The sequence below is a fragment of the Manacus vitellinus genome, unplaced genomic scaffold (assembly GCF_001715985.3).
Source record: "Manacus vitellinus isolate BGI_N305 unplaced genomic scaffold, ASM171598v3 scaffold_6_pilon, whole genome shotgun sequence".
Lineage (NCBI taxonomy): Eukaryota > Metazoa > Chordata > Aves > Passeriformes > Pipridae > Manacus > Manacus vitellinus.
The window spans coordinates 25027642-25051299 of NW_021940750.1; positions in this window are offsets into that span (position 1 = coordinate 25027642).

The window sequence follows — 23658 nt, forward strand, 5'->3', positions numbered from 1 at the left end:
TTACCTTCAATAAATACTAGGAACAGACACATACCTAAATTCAAATTACTTAAGGAGACATATATTTAAACCACAGCATGCACCTATTTGTGGTCATGAATGGTAACTTCATTACTGTTGAGCTAAAAATGTTTATCTTCATTACTTACCTAAATAACACAAGGTTTCTTGATATAATATTATGGAAAAATACAGTTCATTAATTCATGATAAAAAGGAACACAGTTCTACCATTTTAACAAGTAAACCCCTCGAATGATTTAAAATTTTGCTGCTTTTGACCTCCAGAGATTTACAGGTCGAATGAGCTCTCTTTTCTTCCCAGCTAATTCATTCAGAAGAGAAACAATATTTTTAAAACACTTTGGTAGTGCAATTGTGAAGAAATTCCATTACAGATCAATTAGGGACTACAGTGCAGATGAGTAAAACAAATATTCATGACCATCAAATTTATTAAGCAGTTACTGCACTGTGTCCAGAGACATATACACAGCAAAGGTAGTGACAAGCTGTCCAGGATAAGTTCAAAGGGTTTTTAGCTTTCTTACTTGCTTCAACAAAGTAATTCGAAGAGCACTATCTCTTTAAAAATTAATTCTGAGTACAGTGTCAATAAAACAGAAAGATCAGAACATGTCAGTAAGAAAACTCGATATGATTGATTTAATTTTGAAAAATTGTAAATAAGTTTGACTACAGAAAGTCTGGATGCTTTCACAAAATTACTTTGAAATTTTGATGATAATTGTAATTAGCATGTTCTATTAAGATTCATGTTATTTTTGTCATTAAAGAAAAATTATACAAATCCAAGACATACATGTTCATGCAATGTGATTTATAAAAAGGTGTTATTTTTGCAGTCTCTTTTCTCTCAGGAACCATGGTAAATTATTGGAGAATATATGGAGTTCAATGATGTGATTTTTGGGGAAATCATTGATATTTACGCTCAAAAAGCATTCTCTAAAAAACATAAAAGCATTCAGAGAAGCTATCAATAAAGATGTTACAGATGAGAATGAGTAAGTCTCTTGAAGAAATACTAGTTTTTGAGTAATGGCATATTTCTGTACTGAAAGAAATGTACATCAAATCATTGAATACAATACGAATAAAATGAAGAGAAGTGGAAAAAAATAAATTTTGAAACTAATAGAGATGGATTTCTAATTAATTTAATATCAAGTGACAGGAAAACAAAAAATCAGTAAAGGAAGGGTTCAGATTTCCACAAGGCAGGGAAGTCCTGCTAGTGCTGACAAATCTTTGTGCACATGCCTGACTGCCTTAATAGGAATATTGTTTTACTGGATTAAATATAAATATGGGGGGGGGAAAGAGTGATTGTACAAAATGGATTTGTTTGATAGGTAGTTTTGAGTTTTCTTTGGTTTTGTGCATTTTGTACATGACCTATGCTCTACTACAGATCTGAAAAAAAAAAGATTGTCTGCTTTCTGTGCTAGATTCCAACTCTATATTTTATATTAGTCTTTTCTTCTCCAGAAGTAACTAAATATCTTGTCTGCTAGTCCAGATGGAAAGCACATTGAATGTTTACAAAAGGGACCATGCCCTTGGGAACTCCAGAACACACTCTCCCTCACAGAAACAGAACGAATCACACCAAAACACTTACTGAAAAAAAAAAACAAATTCTAGACAAAAAAAGTTGAGCTTAGTATATATTCCCTGCCCACAGGTGGGCAGCTTTTGTGAGCACATTTGAAGGAAGGAGTAGCCCACCAATAGCACTTTACCAAATAGCCTGGATACCACAGTATATACAGCATCTGTGAACACTTTCTGTCTTGAATCAGAGGCTGATTCAAACTTCCAGTGAGACCACTGTAGTCTCCTAAATTTTCAGCATCTTCTGGATTGAAAAACTTTTCTTAGTATCTAAGGTAACACTGACCATGTGGTTGACTCAGGCCTGGCATATACACTGATCTCCAGACCCCCTCACACAAAACACCCAAGCTATGTGAGAGGTCTCTCTCTCCTCAGATAAACACAAGCACTTTAGGCTTGGAACATGGTGAGGTTTAATACTACTGTTCTGAAATCTATATATATCTGTTTCTGTTATTATGAGCCTCAAAAATGTCCAAGACACAGAGGAGCTAACTAAAACTTTTACTCTAATAAGAGGGAGAGTTCACTGGCCAATCCCCAGTGAGGTCTCTCAACTTAATAGAGGTCGCAGCCTCTTTTATCCCCTTGGCCGAAACTCAGGTCCCTCCCCATTTCCCCATTGGCTGAGGTGCTCCAGGGTTATAAGCTTCCCAACACACCTACAATGTGTCCCCTGTTACATGGTCCCTTTGTTTCTGGGCAAAGTGCACTCTTCCATAACTAATAACTGAATAACCAGTAACTTGTCACTTCCCACCACCAAATGCAATCGCACTACAAATTTTGCAAGAACACCTATTTATTCCTAATACTACCATTAAAAGTATTTCCAGACTAGTAACTGAAGCAGTTCATCTTGGGATCCTTTTTCTTTTACACAACTCCCAGGTAATTCTACATAGCAGGGTTTTTTTTTGGTGGCATGGTTAGCTGATGAAGCTCCCACCTCCAGGGCCCGTTTTGTGCCCCAGCAATGCCATAACTCAGGTAGTGGCCATACAGTCCTGCATGGAGACCTGCTGGAAATAGTCACTGGGGAAGGAACCTCCTGGGCTGGCCTCTGCCAAAGGCAACAAGCTATACAACCACATCTTCGGGTACCCCTTTCCCCCTTTACTCTTAATGAAGACTTAGAAACCCTTCTTCAGAATTACAAAGCCAAAACATCCAATGAAGTAAAGTCATTGCTTGCTCAGCGCTGTTGAGCTCTGTCAGACATGAATTTAGGTACCTAAAGACATTTTTTTCCTAATGCTTTTGAGTGCTTTGCCATAATCTTTTAGTTAGAATATCTGTATGCTTTGTCTTCCTACAGACAGCACTGTAGAAAACCATTTTCTTTACAGAAATTTACTAAACCTTTTTTGCTATTTTATTTATTTATTTCTATTTATTCCATCACCTGTTAATTGTTGATGTAGCTCAACATGCAGACTGTATGAGAGAAGAGTGTTGCTATTCTTCATATTATATTTACAGGAATATTTTAATAGCATGTTTTAGTTTTACTGCTTATGCAAATAGCTAATTTGACAGCCACTTGACAGAATAATCTGGAGCCTTGACACAGCAAAGGTTAGAAAGAGATGGTGGTAATGCAGCCTTCCAAAAATGCACCATTAATGCTTTCCAGTCTGACCCACAGGACCAGATTCTCAAGGAAAAAGTCCATTTCTATTTCTTTGTTATTCACAGCCTGATTTTTTCAAGGGGATTACTACTAAAGATACCACGTATGTTTGGTTTATCGAGGGGTTTTCTCCCCTCTTCGACTCCAAGGATCTTTACAACTATAAAGCCAAAGGCTGATACTTTCAAATCCTGAGTTCAAAAAAATGTTTGGCTAAAGAGCAGAGCTATACAGGTTATTAATATCTCTGAAGTAAAGAGAAAAAATAGACTACCCTAATTAAATTAAGTGTGGCAAGCAGATACAAACCACAATATCTTCAAGTACAACGAATGTGTGGATTTACAATGAATTAGTAACCTGCAAAAAATACTATACCATTTTAGCAATAACAAGAATGAGAATATACAACACTCTCCATTTCTTAAAAACATTTTTTACTTTGGAATCAATGGAAGATTTACCTAGTAAAGACTCAGAGGACCATAGGTCCTCTAGTTCATTAGGAGCACTACTTTTTAGTAAGTGCTATTTCTTTTAGACTAATGTAGTTGAAATTTTACATTCACTCTAAGAATCACTTTTTGAAATGTATTATTAAATATGAAAGGGAGAGCCAGGGTGTAATTTTCCCTTCCATAATATGTCTGAAGATCCCAGAAATAATACCTACAAGAGAGCTTACATGGGAAGAGGAATTAGTTATTGCTCAGTCAGGCGCAGATGATAGGGCTGAAAACATCTAGCGCAGTATCAAATAAAGGTGGGTGTACATTTAAGAACTGACAGCATGAAGGAACAGCTGAGGCCCAATTAAAATAAAAGAGGAGTAGAAAAAGGGAGACACAGTTTGGGAAATTCAAAAGAAAGGGAAAGGACAAATGTGGGATGCAGGCTGGAACTGACTGAAATGTCAGAAGCATTAACAAAACCCTCTGTATTGAGTTTGGTTGAGATGAAGTTCATTTCCCCATAGCAGCCCTCACAGTGCTGTGCTTTGCATTGGTAGCTAGAAAGGTGTTGATAACACACCAGTGTTTTGGCTACTGCTGAGCACAGCATCAGTCCTGTAACATTCCCTCCCCAGTCAAGGGCAAGATCCTGGAAGTGGATCCAAGCAGGCCAGCTGACTGAAACTAACCAAAGGAATATTCCATACCATGTGACATCAGCTCTAATATAAAGCTAAGGAAAGGAAGAGGAAGGGGGGTATTTGTTGTTTACAATGTTTGCCTGATGAGAAACTATTACACAGAAGCCCTGCTTCTCTGGAAGTAGACAAACACTGCTTGCTAATAGGAAGTAGAAAATAAATATTATTATTTTCTTCTTCACCTGTGCACATGCAAACTTACACTTTTGCTTTAGTAAACTGCTTATCTCAACCTCCAGTTTGTTTTTCATCTTATTCTTTCTCCCGTATCTGACTGGGAAGCAGAGTAAAAGAGTGGCTGGGTGGGCATCTGGCATCCAGCCAAGGTCTACCCACCAAAACCTGGGAAAGTGTGAGTTCAAATTATTAACACACAAGAAGTAGTTTTCAATAATTCAGCCACCATGCTAAGTTCTTCCTAAATAAACATCTCTGTAATATGAATACTAGTCAGTTGTTAAAAAGAGGTAAACCCCAATCTACTCTGTTCCTAGAAGAGAGGTTCTGAATGTTTCCAACACTGAACTATGAGAGGAAAGAATTTGCTCAAGAAGTGCAAGTCATGCAATGTGATAGAAATTTTTGGGATCATGATACTCTATAAACAGAGAAAACAGATTATTCAATGATTAATTTAATTAATCCCATAACTCAAGCTTCCTCAGATACCCCAGGAGGACCAAAAAGAGATGCCCAGTGACTTAAAAGTCTTGGAAACAGAGTCAAGATTTTTTTTTACTCAGGTGTGACTTTAAAATAATATCACACAGCATCTAGTAGAAATATTTCACATATATGACATTAATAAATACTGTAAAATAACACATAGCCTGCTTCCTTGTGTCCTCTGGACTTTTCTATAAAGAAAAGCTTTCAGAGAACCAAAATACTTTCTGTGATGACTCCCTGGTTTCTTCCTGGCACATAAAATATTTGCAGCTTGGGGCAGGGTGATAGTCAAAGCCAAAAGTTTATTGGAAGGTCCTGGGCCTTATGAAATAGAGGTTCCATAAATCCATTCTAGCTGTACATTTTTTGTGTCTCCTTCTGCAGCAGAGGACTAAACTCAATGGTGCAGAGCCTTCCAGGCCTTCAGCATTGTTAGACCAACCTTTCATTAAAACAGGGATTGTAATTCAAGAGGAACCAATATGAGTATTTTATACAAACAGAAATATGTTACTAGGAATTAAAAGAAATGAAGTATTTCAACTAACACATGTCTATTTGGAAGTTATAGGAGATTAATAGAGTATTTCTTAACTAAATTAATTTTTTACAATAGTTTTTTTCTCGTACTATGGAAATAATGAAATATAAGTAAATTATTTTGGAAATAACATAATTATTCATCCAAGAATAATTGTCCTTTCTCTGAGATCCCCAAACCAAATGCCTTGAAGATGTTTCAACACAAGATTCCCTGTTACTAAGTGTATTTAGTATGCTAAAAGGGAAAAATTTTCAGAGCAAGAAGGTCTGGCTTATGAAGAAAGACTCTTGGACCTGAAAGCCAGCTTCAAAAACCAGAAATGTAAATAAAAAAGTATGACCTGATTCAGTTAGGCAACCCTCTTAGTGTACATACATACATGAACAAAAAAACTCCAGAGATATAATAAAGAATAGAGATGTAATAAAAACTACAGGCATAACAAGGGAAAAGAACCAAAAGGATAACTTCATCTTTATTTCAGCTTTATTACAAGAACATTCCCTGATAGCAAAATCTTTTAAATCAGGAAGTGGATAGATGTCAATCTATTAAAGATGACTCACATAGTTACACGAAAAAATTCCTGTTAAGTTTTTTTTAATGAAAAGTCCTACACAAGAAGTCTAAATTAGTCCAGACAGTTTTTAAACAGATTGTCTGAGATTCAGATGTTGTTCCAATGATTATTTGTTTCACCGGCAGAAATCATTTCTAAAGGACACAATGGAGTTACATCCATTATGAGTCTAAAGTAGTGGGACAAAACTCTGAACAATATTATTTTCTGGACTAAATTGCACACAATTCTAGAACTGATAGGACAATTGGTTTAGTTTAAATATGAGGAATAAATTCTTTAGTGTGACAGAGGTAAGATATGGGTTGCTCACAGAAGTTGATACCCCATCCCTGGAAGTGTTCAAGGCTAAGTTGCTCATGGCAGGGGGGTTGGAAAAAAATTATCTTTAAGGTCCCTTCCAACTACAAACTGTTCTGTGTTTCTACGATTATGAAATGTGATTTGTATTAAGTAATTATCTTACAACTTCCTGTATAATTTTAAAATAAATTTGTCCATTCATACTTCGGAATCTTCTCTGAACTGAAATTATTAAAACAAAAGGTTTTTTCTTAAAATGACTCGTGTTCTTCCTGAGAGAAGTCATCAGCTTCGGACTATTGGCAAATTTTCTTTTGGCCTATGTTTACATGAGAACCTGAGGCCATTCCTTTCCTCTGAACTTTGCACCAAAATATGAAATGAAAGCATGTGAGAGCAAAGGAGAAGTGCTGAAAAGAGTAAAAGCAGTATAAATGGGCAAAGAGTGGAAAATAATTCTCCTTATTTGAAATTTGTGCATAAATTTTGCATCACAGAAGAAACCAGTCTTTCATTTTATTCTATTCATTTAAAATTATTACTTGCAAGTTATGCTTTCTTACTTATGTTTTTCACAGCGTGAAATACATCCCTAAAGTCTTGTAAAGATTTCTATAAAACAGACAACAAATCTTCAGCTATGTCTTCAAGAAAACTGAAAAACATCTAAGTTCTTAAAATAACAGTGAAAGGTAATGAATTTTAACAAGTTATTTCATTCTTCTTGCAAGGTAAGAATATACAAAGCTTTGCAAAACTACCCAAAGGCCATAAGGTCCCTCAGCACTGGTCACTGCATATCTTGAGTAACTGCTAGACACTCAGCATGCTAGTGACAGTATTGTTTACTGCAAAATATTTTACTTACTAGAATAAGAAAGTAAATAACAAAAGTGAAAATAATGCATTAGAATCCAGGTACTTACTGATATTTAAAATAGAATCACAGGATAACTCATCTTGGAAGGGACCACCGAAATCTGAAGTCCAACTCCCTGCTCATAGCAAGGTCAGCTATGAGATTAGATCAAGTTATTTGAGGCTTTATCCAGTTTGACCTTGAAAACCTCCAGGGACAGAGAGTATACAATGTCTCTGGACAATTTCTTTCAATGTTGCTCTCTGTTCATATTGAAAAAGTTTTTCTTTATATCCAGATATAATCTCCCTTGTCCTCTCATAATGTGCTGTCTCTCACTACCTACCAAATTGTGCAGCTTGCTGTCTACCCAGACTCCCAGGTCCTTTTCAGCTGCTCCTCATCTAATCAGTCTCTAGACTGTATTGGTGCAAGGCATTATTTCTTCCTGGATACAGGACTTCATGAATTTCACAAGGTAGTGATGGCCCATTCTTCCAGCCTGTCTGGCTCTCTCCAGATGGCAGCCCTGTCCTCTAGAATATATAGAATGCAATCACCAGCAGCAGTTATAGAAGGAGTATACTCAGGATTTATCATGCAAGTGCTATCCAAAATGTGCAGAAAACACTTAAATTAAAAAAAAAAAAAATAAAAAAAAAAAGGAAAAAAATTAGACATGGTGCTGATGATCCCTTTATTGCTCCTTCAAGGCTGGCAATGGAACAAACATTGCACCATTTGTCTCTGACTTCATTAGAAGAGGATTTGCAAAACATTTTTCCCCTGTCTTTCTTTTTGAAGAGTCTGCTAATCTTATGGAAGCATGCACAGTATGTTCCGTAACTACTTGGGGAATTATAGCAATCCCTTATTGAAAACAATGTCAGACAATTCTTACATATTCTAAGAGAGAGAACATATATTCATCCAAAACAGATATGTCTTACATGAAATTAAGTTTTCGTCTTTTCAAATAGCCATTTTTCTGACGAAAAAAAATCAGCAGTCAAGGAGATATACCTAGGAGTAAAATTATGCATCCTCTTGAACACTTTTTGCATTGAAACAATATAATGCATCTTTGTAAACTCATTGGAACTTTCAAAAATACTATAATATACTGGTCCACACAATCTGCTAGTCATGGACAACCCTACAAAAACAACCTGGCATGACTAGTTCTATGATGTTGACAGTAATGAAGTAATATAAAGAAATGAAGACACACCTTTTTTTTTAATGTATAGAAAGATTTCATTTTTATCTAGATGGGGCTTTTTTTTTTTTTTTTTTCATAAAAAGCAGTGAGATAAAACAGGGTCTTTTTTCCAAAAATGATGAAAATCCACAGATGGTGTTCATTTCATTCTGTTTGCTGACATCTCAGATGGATGGGGAGACTCATGATAAAACACAAAACTAACTATTAATAAAGAATAAAAATATAAGGGTGGAGGAGGGAAGGGAGAGGGGAGTTCAGCAGTGCATCTGTCCTGGTTGTATGGAGAAGATTGATTTGGGAAATATTAGTGTGTAGACATGTGCAGTCCAAATGAAGGACAAACTTACGTCCCAAGATTCTTTGAAAGATATGCATTTAGTTCAATTCTTCATGGATGTGCAATTTCTGCACACACAATTTCATAATTTTTACAATTACAGTGGTGCTTGCATCAGCCAGTGGCTGCCAAAAGATGATCAATAGCACAAACACAGGGGTGGGTGCACTCATGTCAATAGATACTAAATCATTCCAAAGCAGAACAGGGGTCAGAAGCTCAAGTAATTAGTCATTCTTCCTACCACAAACTATTAAGCCCATATTTAATGCTTGGAGGCAGTGAAATATAAACAGGAATTATACAAGAATTATGGATCACAGCACAATTCTCTTGGGGAAAAAAGGAAGTCTACCTCACATTGCTCTGATAACTGATTACTGTATTTCTTAACCTGCTTAACAGTAGGTTTAGATAAATATGTTATTCCTCTCTTTCCCTTAGATGATTAGAAAGTTTCAGAAGAAGCAATCTCCAATACAACATCTTACTTCTTCAATACATTTCTCTCTGCTCCAAATGTAAAATTATACTGCCCAGGTTTACAGGGGTTTTTTTGCATTTCTGAGAGACTAATCTTTGCAAACTAGAAATAAAATCAGGCAAGGATTTTTTTATTACTACTACAGACCACAGCAGAACGTCAAAGATTTGTAATAAAGTTTCTCTTAAAAGGTGCAAGTAGTCACAGTATGGTTCAATGAGATTTTATGACTTTCATTATCCTAACTTATTGCTCAATCTCAGGTTAAATTGCCTTAGATTTCACAAACCTACTGATTTTTGAGAAATTCCTTCTTTCCTTTCTGCTTCAGAGCTGTTTAATTATATCTTTAAAATTTATCCTCAAAGAGCAGGACAACAGATATTATATTTGTCCTTTAGTTCCAGAAAAGGCAGATGTTTCCTTACCTCTCCACTAATGCTGTGCAACCAGGAAAAAGCTCTTGTTTCTACAATATGGTTCTATGCTAAAGCAGGCCAGAAAACACTGTGAGAGTTGAGAGTACTTCCAGAGAGTAAGAAAGGTACAGATTCAGTGCCAACTGTTTCTCTGACTCATAGCTGTGCAAGTGATGCACTTATATTCCTAACTCAGAAAAGTTGCTAACGAGAAAAGAGATCCTATATTTTGCGTATGGGAAGACATTACAGAGATCTGGCCATCAGGTCAGCCTCTAGGTAATGAACTTTGAATTATAAAATGAAAGAGGATTTCTAACCTTTTTTAAAATAGCTCATAGATTATAGGAGATACAAGAATATAAAGTAGAAAAAGTCTGGTAAAATGGTTGCATCATGGTTCCCTGAGACTTTTCTGATGTATCTAACGGATCTGTATCTATTTTACTTACAGTATCTTACCAAAATAGAGTTGTATAAGGCAGGGCAGAAACCCTTTAATCTTCACAGTTCCCAAATACCTACAGAAAATGCAGGGATGGGGGATGGGAAGTGTAAATACCATCTCCTTCGGTGTCTGGTGAACTGATTTAAGGTATTTCTTTATAATCACAGTTTTTGGGGAACTTTAAAAGTTCTATCACTTGTGAATGGGTTAAATAGGGCTCCAAGCTGCACCTGCTCAGGAGCAGCCCCACAGCAGACTACCCAAGTCAGAAGTCCTGTCTTTCCACATATTAAAACCACTACTGTTGAATATGATACCACACTGTATATCCATCTTACCTAGCCATTCTTGAATCATGGAATCATCTAGGTTGGAAAAAACCTTCATGATCTTTGAGTCCAACCTTTGACCAACCACTGCACTGCCAACTAAACCATAGCACTAAGTGCCACACCAAGTTGTTTTTGAAGTTACCACACATTCAAAAATCTCTAACACCCACATACCAGTGATAGGGTAAAAATGTGCAACTGCACTGACATTCGCAATTCAGCAGCTGAAATTATTCCATTATTATGAATAATCATAACTCTTCTCTTACATTATATTTGCATAGGGTATGAATTGTTGTCATCCTTATTTTTTTTCTTATATTAAAAAGATAAAAAGTTTGGTTAGAGAATCAGCTCTGGAGAGATATAATTTGCTGAGAAGTCATCTTGGCTTTTTTCCCTGCAGAGCAAAAATAGATATAATTTAGCTAATTTAACTTTTTCATGAGAATATTTCACTTTGAAGACATGATTTTTATTTTACTCTACTGGGAGAAGAGGCAAGAGAATGAAAAGAATTATTATCACTGGCTTTCCATTTCTTCATAAAATTTCAGAATAATAGTCAGCAAGATATTGCAAGACCAATTTATTTCTCTTACTTTTTCATTCCATGGATTGAAAGAGGGAGAACGTAAGAAAAGTTATATGATATCCTAATCTATAAAGAAAATAAAGACAATTCAACAAGAATGGTTAGGTAAGCCTGAGTACTAAATCAATCCAGCCAAACCAAACAAATCCGAAATTCTATTTTCATTTTTTGTCTTGACTTCTCTATTATACAAGTGCATATTTAAAAAATTTACTTCTTTCTCTCATAGTCCAGCCTTTAAGCAGATTATTTGATCATGAGAAATATAATGTCAGTCTTTTGACAATATAATCATTCCTCTGCTACTTGATAGTGGTGTCAGAAACACAACTTTAGGATTCTGACAACAGATCTGTCTGTTTGAATTATATGGACTACATAAAATGAAGTCATAGAGACAGCCTTCATGAATTGTCCTTAGTACTCCATATACACAAAAAATTACATTTAACTAAGAGGGCAGGATGAGGTTCAGGAAGTAGCATGAAAAAAACTGTAGACCATTCTCTCAAAAATGCAGACATCCAATTCCTACAACTAGAACCTAAACAAAATCCATGTTAATTCCTATACAAAACTTTAAATCTTCTAATGCCAGCATGCATTGTACAATATGTCTAGAAGCATTACTGGTTTATTATATAAAGTCTTAAAATTCAACAGCTAAACCTTCTGTAGACCTTGATCTTTAAGGGTGGTTTATTATTAACCAGAGCAGTTTCTTAGAGAAGGCCAGGCTCTGTGGAGGGTTTTACCAGTGACAGACTAAATGCTGGTGTCAGATAGAAGTAAGCAGCAGGTGTACAAAGCAACCCCTTAACCAGAATCATCACATCACATGAAACCGGGTTCACAGAGTGAAGTTCACATGAAAACTTTGCCTCAAACTATTCAGGACATGCTTTGGTAACAATCATTTCATACTTCCATACAAAACCATTTATTTCCTTACAGGCAGTTTTAAGAACAAGAGCTCCAAAGAGTGGCAAGACTAAGTTATAGAATAATAAAATGGTTTGGATTGGGAGGAACAGCAAGTTCTAATCCCCATGCCATAGGCAGGGACACCTTCCACTGGACCAGGGTGCTCTAAATCTCCTCCAGTCTGATCTTGAGCACTTCCAGATATGGGGCATCCACAACTCCTCTGGGCAACCCATTTCAGTTCCTCATCACCCTCATAGTAAAGAATATCCTCCTAACATATATACATGTATATGTATATATCACCGCAACTTACTGATTTATTGCACAGACTTATTTTTATCGACCTACTGCTTAAAATAATTTGCTTTAAGTGTTCTATTGGCCGTTTCTATACAGTGTACTGTGACATACAGTATATCAGATCTCAGGCAAAAGCTTTGTGTCAACATTTACAAATACTTGCATAAGCATACATATCTTTGTATAAGCCAATAAACATCAAGACATCACAATTTGTGAATGACTTCCTGCGGAAAGAAAGAGGTCTGTCTTTCAAGGTGGACAACAATTTGCTGAAAGCATACTCAGTCAGAGGTTGTCAAAGGCCAAGGTAAAAGGACCAACAGAAATTGCCTCTTTTTGGAATTCAGAACCAAGACTAAAGTCTGGATGAAAGGCGCAGATAAGAGAGCTCGCTCTCTTCTCTCTTCCGGTGGCCAAAGGGGACAGGTCTCTCTGCAGACAGTCTTTGCTTGTACAGGCCAGGGCCTGCCTGCTCCGACCTGCTGTTATCTCCAGTCTCTTTGGGAGGTGTGGGGGAGTTGGTTGGTGCTTCACACAGTTCTGCTGTCTCGTTCAGGGAAGTATTTAATTTGGGGGGTTTTGTATTTATTTGCTAGCTCTATAGCAATGGTGTATATCTGGAGGATATTTGTTTTAGTGGAGTTTCTTTTATCCCTGTTTCCCCTTCCCTTTTCCCCTTTTTTTTTCCCCGCTCAGGAGCTCTCTATCGTGTGTACAATATATTCAAATTGTATATAATTGTAAATATATATTTTTGCTATAGCTTTGGCTGTTCAGGTTTTTCTTCTTCCCTCTCTGGGGAGCAGGTTTTTTCGCTGGGTCTCAGCAATTTGGCGGGGAGCCAGCTCCAAACTTACACAACCAATTATGTTTATGGGATGATTCAAGCCAACATTTCTCTCCAAATAAAAATGCCTCTTGTGTAAATGCATCCTAAGTACCAAAAATGTGCTTGTCAGAGAGCAACAGAAGAGAAAGAGCTTTTACTTTCGAAACAGGGTGTGTATTTCCTTTATGGCACATATACCTAACATTGTTGCCTACTTCTGACTTTCATAAATAAACTCCTAGAATTCTTTGTGGCAAGGAAGATTTCAGGTTAACCAATATAGGAAGATGTAATCCCTATGGCTGTGGAGACCCTTAAGAGCAGGATGCTAGGCAATCCTAGATTTCCATTATCCCAATCCAATTCTATAATGTTTCAAAAAGACATAGGATGCACCCTCACGCAGGTGCACAGACCTGCACTTTAACAGATACGTAAAAGAAGCACCTTCTCTTGACCACTGTAGACCAGAGAAGCTCTCCTGCAGCAGCCCCTTGCTGCATGCAATTGAAATGGACTCAAAATGTCTAGAACCACAAGAGTGTTTAGAGTAATTCTAATTTTTGATGCCTCTCTCCGTGCATCCTATATGGAGGAAGGCCCTAAGTCAAGCTTTAGATCCCACTAGACAGCCAGTAGTCAAAGTTAGAGGCTTTGGTTTTTATAACACATTTTATTTTCTACTCTTTTTCAGAATTCTCACTCTGTCTTTATGCAAGCCCAAAGAATTGAAATATTTCTATTTACCTTAGAGATCAACTCCTCTCCAAGTTTTTCTTCTGACAATACAGTATAGTAGTAATACTTGAGAATGTGGTCTTTTCCACTTACAGAACACCTATATTCTTGGAGAAAGCAACATCTAAATTCACATTACATAAAGTTATAAATTCAAGTCTCAGAAGTGTTTCTTATGGGTTTCAGGTGTAAGCTTCACCATGAGATGCATTTAAAACATTGAGCTAGCTCAGCACAAGACTGGGAAAGTTACAGTTCCACAAATCCATTCCATAAAACATACTTTCTTCTCCTGATTGACAAGAGTATGGATGTACAAGGCCCAAGCCTCAACACAATCCTCACCACTCACTCAAGGAAGTGTGTAATAAGAACCATTAAGTCTAAATTAGTAGTATATGTATAAGAATTGCTTCTTTAATGTGGGAAGCCAGAGTATAATTCAAGTTCAGGTTATCATTGTTTAAGAATTGGGTCTTCCAGGATGTGAAAATGCACATTCACCATCACACAGTGCCTAGAAACTCACATGAAGAGCTTTTGTTCACTAGGTGCTCTACAACACAACCAGGAGTCATAGATCTCTGTCATGATAGAGTTGAAATTTAAAAACACAAGTGGAAACTATGACAAACACAAAAGTACTGCTGACAGTTTATGGAAAGTCGTTTTCAAAACCACCCAAACAATTAGAGACTCTGATGAAAGAGCCCATGCTTGAGTGACTTGTTCAACATCACACAGAGCACTCAACAGCTTTGAGAGGTGAAACCAGATGTCTCAAGACCCCTTTGCTGGTGCTTCAACAGCAAGAACACCCCTTCTTCCCATTAATGCTCCAGGCTGTCATTTCCTAGGCTTGGGTTACCACACATATTGAGCAAAGCATGTCTCAAAACATATTTTCACTTGTCATCAAATTGTGTCTTACAAATAGTGTATATGTAAGACTACGAAAATAGAGAAAAAGGGTAATAACATAACAAATACATAAAGATGAATATTCCCTTCCCCTTTCGTCTCATATAGGTATTCTTTCATTTCCATTAAATGAAACTGTCTTGATGCACTCATCCACAGGTTCATCAGTTTCTATGCAATTTTAAGACACACTTCATTATTCATTTCAGTCACTTGGCTGCCGCCTTGAAAACTGTCTGTAGTATTTGAATATTATTTCCATTTCCAAGAGTTCTACCTGTGTTTTCTTCCCCCTTGTGCCTACTTGGTCAGATCATTAATTAATGAATCACTACAGCAAACAGGTTTATATTTAAGTATTCAGTGGTGCAGATACCTGAATCTATTCACTAAGAAAGCCTACATTTTGCCTTTTTGTCTAGTGACTTTCACTGGAAAAGCCAGTGAGTAGGCACAAAATAGATCAGTGTTGATATTGCTTTTAATTTCTTTTCAGACTACAAAACTGTGAGATATCTGGTTAGACAGCAGGCATATGGAACAAAGGGGCAGCTACAAGGGCCTCAATAGACTTTTACAGTTAAATTCATAATTTGACAAGTAGTAAATATTGCTTAAAGTAAGTGAGAAGGTGGTTTATCAGAAGGAACACTGTAAGTTTCTACCACTGGAATACCATCAATTTTAGCTCTTCTACTGCTCACACAATGAGCAGAATCAGGCCCTTGATCTCGGAAGTAGGTCAGTCAACTCAAAGCCTTATTTGTGTCTTATCGCACTTCATTTTACAAAGTCTCTGAATAGCAGTTTCTTTCAAAATATCAGTTATTCACAACTTCAAAGGAAGTGAAATACTAAAAGTTTCAGATTATTGATATTATTTCTCTGGCAATGACAGGAGCAGCAAAGCTGAAAAGCAAGTTGGAATATTCAATGCCAGTTAAAAAAAATAAAATACATAATAACTGGGGCATGTTTGGAACTCCATGTGAACAATTCCAAGGCAGTAAAGTCTTATATCAGTTAGAGGTTACAGAAGAAACTGATTAGATATTTAAATTACAGACTGGATGCTGAAAAATAGAACAATTAATACTTCATTTTCACTTTAATAAATGCAGTCATGTCTTACCAATCTTAATTTCAAGCCCAAATGATTTTAGAACCATAACAAGAGAGTCTGTAGTGTGTTTGGTTTGTTTATGGTTTAACAGTTAAATGGTTTTTTATTATTATTTTCAACAGAATACTCAAAATTATTTTGCTGATATTTTGACAAGGGTGAAGAAATATGTTGAACAACAAGATGTCCAAGTAAAGAAGAGTCAATTCCATTTCCTCATACTTTATGTAAACAAAGTGCCGTAGGTAAAACTTTGGGGATTTTTCTTTTTGACAGTGAAATCAATGGATTAGTAACACATGATATTAAAAACAGGTAAAACATAGTAAGCAGTAATTCAGAGGCTATGGAAAATCTCTTTGGTATTTCACTGCTTAAACCTTCAAGAAAATTGTCTGCTAAGTGTGAGCTTTTAACAAATTTTGATACAAATTCTTGTAATCAATGATATCTTGACTAATGTGACTGTAAGCTCTATTTAATGAAATAAAAAAAAGAGCTGGGTCAATTTGACATTTCATTTTCTACTCAGTGTCACCACTCTTTTAAAAACATCCTTATCCAGATAGTTCCTGCTTATCACTCTGCTTCAGAAATCATAACAATTAGCTACGAACCTGAAAAAAGAGAAACCTTACAAATGCAGGAAGGGCTCTGTGTCCTAGACCTTGTTTTTAATGAGCAACCATGATGCAAAAGTTGTCTTATAAATATGATAAACATGTCACTAAGAGGAAAAAAAGAAAAACCTTTTTATTTCATTTCAATATTCTTTTTTCTCAAAAGATGAAAGTGTTATGACACTCTACTTAAGAATGCCTTCCATTAAAGAGACCTGTCATGCTAGGGACAAATTTCCAACGAGGGCATAAAGCCCCAAAACCCACTTTGGTTGCTGAAAACCATCATTTAGGAACTATGACTTCTGACAAGCTACTGTTTCTTTCCCATTTATCAGTGCTTCAGCAGCTGAACAGTACCTAGGACTTAGTAATTCCCCAGCCCTATGGGATGTACAATCTATACAGTTCTAGACTTCTGATACAATTTGACTGTAGAATACTGTCAAATTACATATAATCCCACACAAAGTACCTGAGAAAGAGATGCCTCCTTTCATATCCAGAAATCTAGTGATCTGAGCCTTCACCTGTCATGTAGGAGGCCAACGTACTAATTCCTTTTTCTGCTTGATCTGTGAGAGAAATCTGAACTTAGGTCTGTGTTGGTGCACTGAAGAAACGCTCTCTCACACTCTGCCCCTGAAGTTGTTCTGTTTTTTAAGAAAGACTTGACTACTCAGGGACCAATAGAGAAAGGAGAATTCTGGTGCCCGGCTGTTAGGACATTCGCCAGAGAGATCCAAGCCCTAATCCTTATCCTGATGAATATTTAAGGAACTTCTCTCTCTTATTAATTCTTGTCTACTTTGTATAAAACTCTTAAATATTCATTTGAACTGATATGAATATCTAAGTATCTCGACTGCCCGTATCACCAACTGCAGAAGTATTATCTCTTCAGGCCAGTAATTAACTGACTGTTTACCAAAGCATAATATCCCCAACAAGAAGGGCTGAACTACCCTGCTCATAAAGCTCCCATGGCCCAAAATCTACAACAGTTTAAGAAAACAGTTGTTTAATCCCTCCGTTATAAACTACCCAAAAATGTTAGTTGTGATACCCTACAACATAAGTGGATGTTTAAGATAGAGATAAGAAAAGTATTTTCTCCGTTCAAATTTTTTTCAAGAAAGGGCTGTCTTGATCTAAGTGGTATCCACATCAAGAAAAAAGAAAAAAAAAAAAAAGAGAGACTACTAATGAGGGGAAATGGCACTTATTTCACTTAACTTTATTAAGAGACAGGAGGGTCTAAGTCACATCTTGTCTCAGCCTATTGCCACAGCTCCCTAAGTCTCTTCTCATACATGCTGCTGATAATTCTGCCTGCTGGAAGCACAGCTGTCTAGAAAATAACGACCATTCATGTTTGACCCACCCAATAACCTTCTGCAATGACTGGTTTAGTAGAAAAAGGGGGAGCAGTACATACTGTCCACCTCAATTTCAGTGAGGCTTCTGACACTGTCTCCCATTACATCCTCACAGAGAAGCTGATGAAGTATGGGCTGGATGAGCCCATACTGAGTGAGGTGGACCAAAAACTGGCTGAATGGCTGGGCCCAGAGTGTGGTGATCAGTGGCATGAATTCTAGTTGGAGATCATCAACTAGCAATGTACCCCAGCGATCAATACTGGGTCTGATCCTGTTGGACATCTTCCTTAATGATCTGGATAAAAAGGCAGACCATACTCTCAGAATGTCTGAGGATGATACAAAACTGGAAGAAATGACTGACCTTGACAGGCTGGGGAAACAGAACAGGTACCTTGTGAAATTCAACAAGGAAAAGTGTCAAGTCCTGCACGTGGGGAGGAACAACCCTAGCAACAGCACACGCTGGGGTTCACTCAGCTGCAAAGGAACTTGGAAGAAAATGACCCAAGGTTCTGGGTGGACACCAAGCTGAATAGAAACCAGCCATGTGCCCCTGTGGCTGAGAAGGGTAACAGTAACCAGGGCTTCATTAGGAGGAGTGCTGCTATTGGGCTAAGGGGGGGTGAGGGTGATCCTTTCCATCTACTCAGCACTGGGAACACCTTACCTGCATACTGTGTCCAGTTCTGGGGTCCCCAGTACAAGACAGAAATGGAGCTCTTGGGAGTTAGACTTGATAATCCTTTCTAATTCAAGATTTCCTTTGATTCTATGACACTAGAGAGGATCCAGCAAACAGCCACAAAGCTGAGAAAGGGATTGGATCATGCATTCTGCAAGGAAAGGCTGAGAGAGCTGGCACAGTTCAGCCTGGAGAAAAGAAGGCTCAGAGGGAGTTTCATCAAGTGTACAAATACCCAAAGGGAAACTGCAAAGTGGATGCAGCCAGGCTCTTTTCAGTGATGTCCACTGACAGGACCAGAAGAAACACAGGAGGTCCCATCTGAACATCAGGAAACAATTTTTTACTATGAGTGTGACGAAGCATTGGCACAAGTTGCCCAGAGAGATTGTGAGGTCTTTCTCCTGGGAGACACTCAAAAAACACCTGAACATAGTCCTTGGCAATCAGCTCCAGGTGGCCCTGCTTGAGCGGGAAGGTTGGACCAGATGACCTCCAGAAGTCCCTTCCAGTCTCAAGCATTTGGATGATTAGATATTATATACTAATGAGATATAAAAATGTTCCAGAATACACTGGACTTCCTATCACTACAATGACCTAAATCCCACAGCAAAATGCCATTTCAGGGATTTCTAGTACATTCAAGTGCCATGTCAAACATCTCATTCTGAGACATTGGGAACTCTGAATTGTTCATAGGAATTTATAAGTTCAGTATTCTACCTCAACAAGAAATCTTACAGGGGTTCAAAGCCCTTGTGTGCTTTTTAAATTTTATTTATGAGTTTCTATTGTACTTACAGATCTGGAAACCAAAGCCACAACTGACATAGAAACATCTATTCTTTTAGCTCTGCCACTTTGTTAGCTGAGAAGTAACTACTGTCTCTAGGGAATGCAAGGTCTTGTGAGTATCTAGCTCGTTGTCAACCTGTTACAATCTGACCAAGAGTATCTGAAATGCATGAAAAAGTGTGACTTGTTATCCCTCTTGGAAGCTCATTTCTCCCAGATTAAGAATCACTACATCTACCATTACTCTTAAAAGAATTAAAAGTTTCTATAAATGTAGCTTTATTTGCTGGGCAACCTTAAATGCAGACATGGCTGCCTGTACTAACTCTAATTAAAACATTCAAGAGAGCACTTCTATTTCCCTCCGCAAATCAAATATTCACTAAGCTGGTCTCACACTGAGCTGCAGAGAACTGTTCAAGTTCTTCCCTTTGCAGTTCTCTGTAGAGAGACCAGCTTCAAGCATACTCTTGGTTCTTAAAGACTAATAAATAATTAACATGATGGGTGAAGTATTTCCACCTGGAAGAATAATTCTTAGGAATTAAAGATTTGGGAGAACAGAAATATATTAAAGTTGCTGAAGGGTGCTTGTCAGAGGAGATTCAAAGCCAAAGCCAAGCTGACTCTGAAGATTCAAATAATCTGTCTTCATCTGCATGAAGTAATGTCCTTATTCCATCAGGTAGTGAGGTCATGGCCAGGCTAGAAGTGAGTACTCTGATTCACTCTGTGAATACTCAAAATAATTATTCCACCATCAGCTCTTTCCTGTGTATATGCACTGCTGAAGAGATCACATGTATATTCTCTAATCCTTCTGCATTTGGCTGTTTGTGTCCAAGTTACAAAAGGGATTGTAAGGTTATATTTAACCTGCCTCCTTCCTAGCCAGGCTTGAATTGAAACTTCAGCTCCAAAAATCAACCCTGACACATCCATATTGCCTTGTGGGAAAATCTTGAGTCTGAGTAGGGCACATCCTTCTGCAGTTTCCCAGACTGGAAAGCCAGTCAGCTCTGAGAACAGAGCCAAAGTACAAGGCCAACAGTAAGTGTGGTGGGTTGCTCAGTAGAGTGAGAGCACTCCAGTCCTGTGCATACAGGATGCTTCAAGTCAGTCATCAGGTCCACAGCATGGAAATTCCTATTCCAGTGAGCAAGGGAGAGAAGCAAGAAAACAGAAGAACTAAAGCAGACTCTCTCCCAGTAAGGAACAGGGAAATAGAAGTATAATGTCATGCAATATTTTTTAAAATCACATTAGAAAAAAAGACAAGTATTGCAAAGGCAGCTGTAACTTTGCTTTCTAAGCATATTCTCCCTGGATAGAAAATGTTCCTATGGCAAGAGGTGAAGTGAGGAGTAGAGAGGAATCTGACAAACTTAAATGTAGCACTGGCAAGATTCAATCCTGCCCAATGAGGCTGCAGTCTTTGAGATGTGTTTAAGATCATCTGGAGAGCTGCAGCCCACACTTGAGCAAAATAATTTTGCCGTCAGTTCCACGTCACATTCTTTCAGCATGCAATAACATTTCTCCATGTTTTCCTGTCTTGATAGAAGCTTCAAGTAAGGATTAATTCAAGCATACAAATATGCTCTATTTGGTCCTTATGTTTCAGTGTTAGAGGGAATACTACCCAGGTCATAGAATAATTAAGAGGAGCAGTCAAAGACTGAGAAACACACGAACCACATCAAAGTCACTTTTATGGATACCTTAAGCTGTTACTGCTCAGGCAGCAAGATGATCCAGGCAGAGGCCATGCTGAAAAGTCCATTTTAAAGTAGATGAAGAGTACAATTTGGGATCCTAACAATATATAAAAATGGCTCTTTTCCTCTTTTCCCCCCACCACCCCAACTTTCTTTTCTTTGTTTTCCTTAAGTAAAAAAGAAGGAATCACCTGCCAGGTAGAGGTTTACAGGTCTTTATATTTCAATTTGTAATTCAGTGCTCATTATTACATATTGACTGCTTAAGGAGGAATTTTAACCTTGTTATACAGCTCACTGCCCTGTTAAATTGGCAGTGAATCACAAATACAAAAGCTTTAAAGGTTATTTTGTCCTATAGAAAATATGAATAAAGAAATAAATAAAAATTTATCCCTCTCTAATTTGTCACTCATAATCAAAAGACAAAATAGGAGAAATTTATTAGGGAAAATGCTACACATAGAATGAATTAATACTATAATCATTTGCCTTGTCTAAGAAATTGACTCATGGAAGCTGTACCTTAGTTTGTAAAAGCAACTGCAATAAATAATTTAAAATGTAATGCACTTGATCCATGGGAAAAAAATTAAATTATCCTTAATATAAAAAAAAATCCAAAGGTTTCATTATAATAATTCTGGGCAAGGTAAAGAATGAATACTCACAAAACTGAAGTAAACCTTCATTTGCTGAAAGGTTTAAATGAGAACTGTAATGGACTTCAAGAAAAGAAAGAAATTGACTGAGACTTTGTTTCATTAGTGGAATGCAGTTAAGATTTATGTATTAGAAATTCATATATTTACCTGAAACAGGATTTTTTTACTGTGAAAAAAATAATAACCTTTAAAAGGTTTTCATAAAATTGACACCAAGAAGTGTATACCTACATATTACTCATTGCCATCAGGAAACTACAAGTTTATTGATCACAGTCAGGGATTAGGAGACCATTGTCCTAAACACTGGACAACTGTTTAATACAGACAACCCTCTACACATAGTTCAGCACCTCAGACCATATATCAAGATCAAATTCAGCAAAGCACTGGAATCCACCTTGATTTTGGATATGCACACCACTATCTCCCAATTCAGCAGAGCACAAAGCTAATTCCAATATGTTTCATTCTGTTTCTTTGTCTGACTCCAGCCTAAGTCCATTTCGTCTTCTATGTCTTCACAGACAGTTTATGCTCTGAAAGAAATTCTTCCTTCAGGTTCAAAGATATATATTTATAAAAACAGACTTAGCTGTTTAAAAGCCATTTGAACTAAAGCATACCAGATCATTTGGAAATTAAGTACATTCACCTGTCTTTCTATTATAGTCCTGCTATAACTACATAACTCAGAATAGCAATATAGTTAATGTACATGATAAGTATCATGATGACAATTAGTAGGGCCCAGAGACATACACCTCTAATCTTATGAAATTTTTCACATTTAATGCTTCTTTGAGAAATCCCTAAAATGACTGTGGAGATTTCCATCTAATTCCCAGAACAATACTTTTTATCTCATTATAAAATAAGTATTTATATATATATATATTTAGTTAACATCTCAAACCCATTTCACTTTCTTATGTTGGAATACACTCCCAGACTTAAGCCAGTATTCTAGAAATCCAATTGCATTTAAAGAAAAATAATTGCAATTCCTATTTAATTTAATCTAATATGGGTAACATTTAATCTAACGGAAGTAGAAGAGCATCAAGTCATTTCAATGAAGGTCCCAAACTCTTCCCAGAAACCTGGTGCTGTAGCAGTCTTCTGCAGTATGTCATTAAGATCATCACATTGAGGCTGTTTTCAGTTAAAAGAGGAAAGACTTCCAGAGACAACAGACCCATACAGATTTGGCTCTACTCTCTTTTCCCGTATCCAGGAAGCAATTCAATTCCAACTGCTCCATTCATTTCATCTATGCCATGATATGCCAGGATCATGAAAAGAACTACTACCACATTCAAAACCTTATCCACTTAAAATATTGGCCAAATATCTCAGCTTCAAATATTTTGTTTCTTAGACTCATATGTCACTCTCTACTACATCAAAAATACTGTGTTCTCTTGTGGAGAGGACAGCTTATTCTGGATATGAAGTCCTTTACAGCTGAACTGTGCAAAAACACCATCCATCACATATCCAGCCAGTAACCTGTGTATAAGCCAATACCCCATCTTTCTGAAATTCTCTCCCCAGTTTGCAATTTCACTTTCTTCAAAGGCTGCTTATTCGGATAGAAGCAAACTCACTCAGCAATAGATATTTTCCCCGGAGAAGGGAACAATTTTTCCTCATCATTCAACAAACCAAGTAAAAACTTGTCTAAGGATTTTCCTAGTGAGAAAGGGGAAATTGTGTAACATCTT